We start from the raw sequence: 8,444 nt of genomic DNA on the forward strand, positions 1-8,444 counted from the left end.
CTAGTGTCCCTCCTTGGACAAGTGGATGAAGATGCACTCTCCACCTTTCACCACACCCTTTTTGTTCTTCTTTTTCTTGATGGCGTGGTAGGTGAATTTCTAGGTTGGGGTATTGGTTCTCCCCAAATCCCACTCCCATCAAGATCCTGATGAATCACAAAGCTTTGCTCATTCTTGTGTTGGAATTTAAAATGCATGTTGTCTACTCCGATGTGGAAGCGGATGTCTCCGGTTCCGACATCTATCCTCGCCTTGGCATCCCTTAGGAAGGGTCACCCAGAATAAGTTGAACGCCCAAGTCGCCCTCCATGTCGAGGACCACAAAGTCGGCGAGGACAAAGAAGTTCTTGACTCGTACTAGAAGATTTTCGACTATACCTTCGGGATATCGAATGGTCGAGTCGGCAAGCTGCAAGCACATACGGGTTGGAGACAAAGTAGGATGTTGTAGTTGTTCAAAAATTACCTTGGGCATGATGTTCACGCTTGCCCCAAGGTCGCAGAGGGCCTCATCATACTGGCAGCCGTAGATTGAGCAGCTGATCATAGGCACCCCTAGGTCTCCTTTCCTTAATGTTGTTTGACCTCCCCACACATTCGTCCTTTGTGTGGGTGTTCCTGCACGGTTAGTGTGTGATAACTTTCGAGATGGGTTACCCCATCTGGTGGTTATCATGCTGACATTTTCCACAGGAGCCTTGGGTTGCCTCGGAATCCTTCCGATCTCAGCGGCAGGAATCGCAGCAGCGATTTGAGCAAGTTGTGTTTCGATCATTTTATTGAAACTCAATTGATTTTCAAGAGCAAAGGATAAAGTTTCAATTTTTATGTTTATGTTTTTCAAAGTTTTATCATTGGCAACAAGCTTTTTGTTCAAAGATTCATTTATTTTAACTTGGCCAAGAACAAGATCTTTCAAGGAAGGTTGGTTCGAATTGAAATTTGAGGTGTAATTATTACCTCCCTGATACGGTGGGCGCGACTGGCTCCACCTTGGCTTCCTTGTGGACGAAACCCGATGTTTTTGTTGAGGTAGGCGCAGTCTTCACGGGTCTCGGGGCAGTCGTTCCCCGAGTGTCCACCATTTTCGCATACTTCACACATGAAGTGCGAATCCAGAGCTTGGATGGGAGCGCGGATCTGTTGTTTGCTTTCTTCATCCATCTTCTTCAGAAGGAAGTCCAGGTTTGTGGCTAGCATATCCCTCTCCTTAACGGTATGCATGCCCTTCATCCGGGGTTGGAGACGATCTTCATTACACCCCTAATTGGATACCATTTTCTTGATCGTCGTGGCCTTGGTAATCGTGAGATCAATAAAGATTCCTCCAGCAGCAACATCAATATGGGCTCTTGATGTCGATGTTAGCCCATTGTAGAGGCTTTGGAGGACGAGACAGTTATCCATCCCATGATGAAGACAGGCAAGGATGTACTCTTGCAGTCTCTCCCAAGCTTCTGGGATGGATTCCATCCCTGTTTGCTGGAAGATTGATATCTTCCTGCGCAGGGCATTGGTTTTGCCTAGTGGGAAGAACTTAGCGAGGAACGCTGCAGAAAATTTGTTCCATGTGTCGACGGCTTCCTTGTCCTTATAGAACCACTATTTTTCCTTCCCCAAGAGGGAGAAGAGAGACAGACGAAGCCTACTTGCATTAGCTGCGACTCCCCGTATCACTATGGTTTCGCATAGCTCAAGGAAGTTCTGGAGATGGGCATTGGCATCCTCGTTTGGCTTGCCATAGAATGGGCTAGCCTGCACCATGTTGTTAAGACTTGATTTCAGCTCAAAATTCACGTCCCCGACATTGATGTTGGGTCCGGTAGCCATGTTGGTGGCGGAGGGACGGAAAAGTCAGAAAGAGAGTGCTCGGCTTTAGGCTCAGGCGCAGATGGTGCTTGAACGACTGGTTTGGTTGCTGAGAGGATGATCTGAGGAGGGACGACGCGAGATCGAACCCTTCTCACAAGCTTCTCTGGATTTTTGAGGAAGTTTGTTGGCAAGGAGAAACAAGTCATACACTACCCTATTTTCATCCAGGCAGGAGAAAACAAAAGTAACATTAGCCTGTATAAACAATAGCTATTTCTTAAACACATTGCTAAGAGTATGTATTAGTAAATTCTTTTAACCAATGCCATCCCCGGCAACGGCGCCAGAAATGCTTGTTGGCATTTCGTAACATCATCACCAGGATTGTTAATCCTTGGCAACGATGCTAGAAATGTGTGTTGCTATGTCTTAACGATTACAGAATAAACCCAGTAACATTTCACCCGGATGAGTATTTGGGTATCATTATTTATATTTTCTCACGGGATGACATGGTGTAAAAGAGTTTTACCAGATACATATTCATAACAATATGCATAAGCGATAGACTATAAACCATACAGGGGTAAGTCATGATAAATGAAATATAGGGTAATGTAACACACACAAGCCAATCTCATGAATAAAGGATAACAAGTAAACCAAAGGTTAGCGGGAGCATAGGCATAAAGAGGGTTGTCCTAGTGATATCTACTCAAGTTAGAAAGGGTTATACAACACATGGTTAGAGATAGCATTAAGCATTCAACAACCAGGGAGACTGCCTAGTACTGGTCTGCCAGCAACTTGCAATAGCACCTTAGACTCCCACACCACATCCAAACGTGGGGGACTACAACGGACGGACAGGGTTGTCACCACCTACCGCCTACCCCCGATAGATCGTGGGATGTAGTCATGTTCGATAGATCCCTCGTGCCTAGAGCACCACGCCCGTGCACAAGATCACTACTCTAGCCCCTCCAGCACCCCCACCATGATGATGGCCAGGCTTTAGACTAGAGCAAGCCTGAAAGCACACCGAACCGATGCTGGTACTTAAAGCTAAGCTAAATATGATTATATAACTTAAGGGAGCATAAGACATGGCAAAGCATACTATCAAGATAGTAAGGTAACCATGAATCAACTCTGCATTATGAGTAGAGTATCGACAAGTTGAATACAAAATCATACCCAAGGCCGAAGGTTGCTCAACGACCCCTAGGACCACTTGGATTCGCTAAGGTAGATAACTAGCCTAGCTCCACTAGCCTAAGGATTACAAGTCACAACTAGAGAGAAGGAGAGAGGCTTCAAGTGTGGTGTGTGTTGTGAGAGGGCTCTTTCTCCTTCTTTTATACTCTCCAAGGGTGGTTCCCGGTGGATCTAAGGATGGAAACAATCAAGAACCGATGTAGGATGGTGGTGGAGGCTTCCTGCCAAAATGCACTTGGACGGGCTTCAGGCCAGAGTCGGCCGACCCTAGGGGTCCGCCGACCCCCAGGTGGGGCTGCTGGCCACCGCCTTTGGCCAGGGCACTGACATGTGGGTCTTATCTTTATCCTTTAGGTGTTTACCGCCTTTGTACGTCGGTTTGCCCTGCCAAGTGGGCCCTCTTCGTAAGTGTGATGCAGGATAGGATCTTCTGTGTACTTTTTCTGCGTCATCTGCGTGTTTTCTTCTTATTTTGGACTTGAATCCTGAAATGGCCAAATATACAAATACATCTGTGGAATGAGGTTAGTGATACAAATATGCGGGTAAGTGAGGTAGTTTTCCTTTATTCATGAGTATAGTTGGCGGTGAGATTTTGCATTTAAGGACCGCTAACAACCACCTCCAATTGTCCACTCCGCCAACTTTGGATTTACCCACCTTGGAGGGTGGGGCCTAATCGCCTTGCTCATCGTGAGCTTTCCTCTAGTTCCCGCCCCTCCCGGTAGTGCTAGCCCTTGGCATCTTCGCTCGGAAATTGACGAGGCACTTCTCGCGCATATATTGGGCATTTTAGCGATAGCGAATAAATCCGCAAGTGCACGGATACCGTTGTAGCTTTCACCTCAGAGTATTTCAAGGGTTATCGACTCCAAGGGAACGTGCGTGTACTAACTTCTATTCTAGTCAGTCCAAGGACACACCAAGATAGGTGAGGGCAGAGAGGATTCCTGAGGTAGCACTATAGATGAGTTAAAGTTCGATCTCTCGAGAAAAATACTTGCTTCGGGCACCGGCTTAACCCTGGTCTGCCAGGAGACTCTGACCAACAGCTCTACGCTATATCCGAATGTGGAGGATTACAAAGGACCGATAGGGCTGTCACCACCTACGGCCTACCTCTAGCTATCCGTGGGATATAAGGCAAATGAAGGATAACCCCTAGCCTAGACACCATGTCTACGCTATTGATTACTACTGCAGTCTAACTATATCTGACGTCCCGTAGCAAACTACAGCACTCCGTATAAATATGGAGCGACGAACCTGCAATTAAGAGAACTGATCTCACTCAACTACAAGAACTAATAGCGTATACTATAGACATACATGAGAGCACTCAAGCCTATACTATGATAGCAAGGGAATAAGGCTATTCATGCAACCAAGTATAACACTATAAGAAGGAATCACGAACACTTACTTAACTCTGAAGAATGTCGCAGCATCCATAGAGGTACAAGTTAGAGAAGAGCGCCGACAGGCCTGCCGCCCCTCCGAACTACCCCGTCACTCTCTCCCTACTCTGAACACAAGCTAGGCAAGGCTTTGCCTTTGGAATGAGGCTCAAGGCTCTCTTGGATGGTTTATATCCAAATGGTGCCGCTCCCCTCATATTTATAGGGGTGTACCAGAAGTGTCTCGGCCAGCTAATGAGGGGGATTCACCTGGAACCGACCTTGAGGAGGAAGGAGGAGCTGCCACGTGCAAGAGGTAAGTCGGTGGCCTTGGTCCTTGTTCGGCCGAACTGGTTGGTTCGGCCGAACCAGCCAAGCCACCAACCGACCTAAGCTTCCTCTGAGAGGCTGGCAGGTGGACTCTGGTGACTCCCGTGTAGGGCTTGGCGATGTTCTAAGGTAGTTGCTTGCTCTGGTGGGCCCATTGATGCATGTGAGGCTGAACGGCACGCTCTAATTGGTCGACGCCTTTTTCCTTGGATTGAGGGGTGTGTTTCCTTACTCTTAAGGTGTGTTTTCTCCTCTAGTTGAGCTGCATATAAATATTCACCAACACATGTGGAAATGGTTAGTAATAAACCCCTACCACTAGGTTGATGCTTGTCTTTTCGGTGTTTACGCAGGAGTTGACGGTTTAAAAATGGTACTTAAGAGTCATCAATAGCATACACTCGGGGGCTCGCAGAGCAGTGGCCAATGGCTTGCGTGGGCGCGGATTGCAGAAGAACGACTATGCTAAGGATTGGCGGATCTGGGTCACTAGCGGTGGCGCTAGGTTTCTTGCGAAAGGAGATCTAAAATGCGAAGGCAAGAAGCCTAATAAGTGAATGGGTGAAAATGCTAGGTTTACCGCGCGATTAAATAACCAGCGGGCGCTACTATGGAAGGCCAATTGTCATCGTGCAGAAGCCAAAGAGTTTTTCTCAGCAGAAGTTTGGATTTGAGTGGTAATTTAGGATTTCTTTGAGAAAGCTATTTGTTTAACCATTTTTTTCAGGGATGTCATTCTGAAAAAAAGGTTTTCAAATTTCTAAACCAATTTGCCAATTTTAACCATCAATTCAAACTCTTAATTCATTTTACAATGCATGCCATGACCTTTTGGATCCTTTTTTTCAAACCTAAGGATTTGGATTCAAGGCGCGGGGGCTGTAGGATACGTGTCATCAATGGCTTATTTTTCAAATTTTCTTGGAAGATAAAGACCGGAAGATTCAAGACTAATTTGACCCTCAGCCTGATTCTTCGATTCAACCTAAGGCTCGGGGGCTACTCCATATGGAGTGCGAGTGTCATCGCATCCCATATAAAAAAAGACTACTCGGAGCATGAGCACCTCACAGCCTCGAGGCAGCCAAGTAAGTAATCGGAAGACACCTTAAAGATGGAACTTGGAAGAACTCGAAGATGCTTTCAGAAGTACTCGGAAGCCTGCAATACTCAGCTACGAAGAGCTCGGGGGTTTGTCAGACCCGGAGCCACGGGACTGTGCACATGGCATAGACTTTCTAGAATAAGAGATGGGGTATGTCCCATACCTTATACCTATTGTACGCTACTTGGCCACGAGTAGGACTAGTCGGAACAGAAGGAAACTACCCAGTGGTACTCGGATAGGACTTCGAGGCTCGTATCTGGCTAGGATATCTATAACCTTGTCCCCCTGAACTATATAAGGGCGGGCACGGATCCCCTCCAAACCAATCAATCATCTAAGGCAATACAAACCACCACACGGGACGTAGGGTGTTACGCTTTCGACGGCCTGAACCTATCTATAGTTTCGTATTTCTTGCACCTTCGAGTTCTAGATCTCGGCGATACCCTACCTAACAACCTACCACCTCAGGGGTATCCCTTGGTGGGCTTGGCGGTAAAACACCGACACTTACTTAACCAAGAGACTCACCACCATAGGGAATCATGAACACTTACTTAGAAAGGAAGCATCCGTCGAGGTACAAGGCTGGGGAAGTGCCGATAGGCCAGCACTTCCTCCGAATTACCCCTCACTCTCTTCCTATTTTCTAAGCACTACAGAGGTAGGGCTTCGCCTTGGAGTGAAGCTCTTCTCTTCTCTTGTGGTGTTTTGAATGGGGTGCTCTCCTCCTCCTTATATAGCTCGTAGAGATCGGTTCTGGTGGGTATTATGTATGTAAACATTGAGAACCGCCTTGGGGGAGCGCGGGGTTCTTCCCGCTAAAACTAAGCGTGATGGGAGGCCATCTAGGTTCGGCCGAACCTAGGGTTCGGCCGACCCCTGGCTGCCGCCTCTCGCGCCGCCATTCATCCGGGATACTACCAGGTGAGTCCCCAAGTGGGTACAGGGTGGTTGGCGGTAAGTTTAGGCGGTTTTCTCCTGTTTGTGGGCTCTTGATTCAGAGGTGTGTTTCTTGTCCTCTTTTGGGTTGATTTGCTTGGAGTTGGCCTCTTGGGTTGATTTGCTTCGGGATGAGGGCCCTCCAATTCTCGTGCTTGCATAGAATGCTCTGTAATGTACTTTTTCCTTTGTTTGAGCACGGTTTTCCTCCATATGTAGGCGTGGTCCTTGTAAACAGTGATTAACCAAAACTTGTGGAAATGATTAGTATTAAACTCCTATCTATCTCTAGTTTTATGCCACTGTCTTCTGCAGACGTTGACAGATAGATTTAGCACTTAAAGACCGTCGACACTTGCCTTGCCCAACAATCCTGCTCACCGTAGCACACCGCTCTGCTACACCAGGCCAGCTTTGTTGGTTACTCCGATCCTGGCACCCGTCAAGCATATGCAGGCCCTGCGGTTTGGCACCATAGGCATAGTATTGCTCAGCCTTTCCCTTCGCCACTCCGTTATCGTCGTCTGCACAATGTGGCTGTTCATCGACGAATGCATGGGCGTCGGCTTCACGTGGCGGCTCCCCGGCAGTCAAGATCCTCAGTCAGTCACTGTCACGCTCGATCATCACCTTATGGTGAGATCGGAGCCGGCTTCGGGACAGTATCAGCACCGTGGTGCTCACTCTCCAGCTCGCCGCGCCCCCTCCATCGCCAACGCGCGCACTACACTCCTATGCCACCCACTCCTTCATTACAATAATTGTTTGTAACATATTTTTACAAACCAACACCTATGTGTTACAGGATGCGTACGTAAGGCATAATTTTATGTTCATATAAAACTTCTTTGTAACACATTTTTGAATATTTTACAAGATTGTGTTACTATATCTATATTTTGTAGTACTTATTTTGATTCAACCAATAAAGATCTCATGACTTTTGGTAATATAAGTTTGTGAATGCAAGACTAACATGGATGGCAATGAAGCGCTCCCCGATAACATGGTGGTCCAGATCCAGGCACTCCCCTATGATCGATAGGCAACCGACCATGGAACACAAACTTCATTCATTCAATGGAAGATCGGCGTATCCTAGGGCCAGCTAGCCCCATCTCAGCTCCACCTGCCCTAACCGTCACACAAGCTTGGCTCCCACGTCTAGCGTTAGCAGAGAACCTAGATAGAAACATGTGCCCCACGCGGATTGCTACGAGGGGTGGTGAGACGTGAGAGATTTACATGGAAACATAAGGTTGTCGGGGAGGGCTCCGTGGCCTGCTGTGGACGGCAGGGAAGGTACGGTGGTGATTACGCTTGTGTGCTCTGTGGCCTGCAGCAAGGATAATGATCGAGGAGTGGATAGATCATAGGAAGCATGGGATCGTGGAATCGGGCGAAGGGACAACGTACCAAGGTCACTTCTAACCATGGGCGATGGGTGGAGGCTGGTGGTAGTAGGATAGTCCGATGCGGTGCGTCACAATTGGAAGAAAGAAAGAAAAGAAATGGAAGGAAGAAAAACAATAGATGGAGGGAATGAACACGCCCACTAGTGTACCAACCGACCTTCGAGACAGTTAACGTGTACCAATATACCTGCCACAACAAAAAAGGCTATAACAGTGCCACCG

The 8,444-nt window shown here is 47.5% G+C and overlaps 1 non-coding gene across 1 annotated transcript; it reads left to right on the forward strand.

Annotated features, from left to right (window-relative positions):
* The first annotated feature begins 1,405 nt into the window (after positions 1–1,405).
* LOC112898633 lies at positions 1,406–1,512 on the forward strand. Its single transcript, XR_003229895.1, has one exon. It is a non-coding gene; the product is annotated as a small nucleolar RNA R71 (small nucleolar RNA).
* The last annotated feature ends 6,932 nt before the right edge of the window (positions 1,513–8,444 follow it).

Source organism: Panicum hallii, chromosome 6 (genome assembly GCF_002211085.1).
Source record: "Panicum hallii strain FIL2 chromosome 6, PHallii_v3.1, whole genome shotgun sequence".
Taxonomy (NCBI): Eukaryota; Viridiplantae; Streptophyta; class Magnoliopsida; order Poales; family Poaceae; genus Panicum; species Panicum hallii.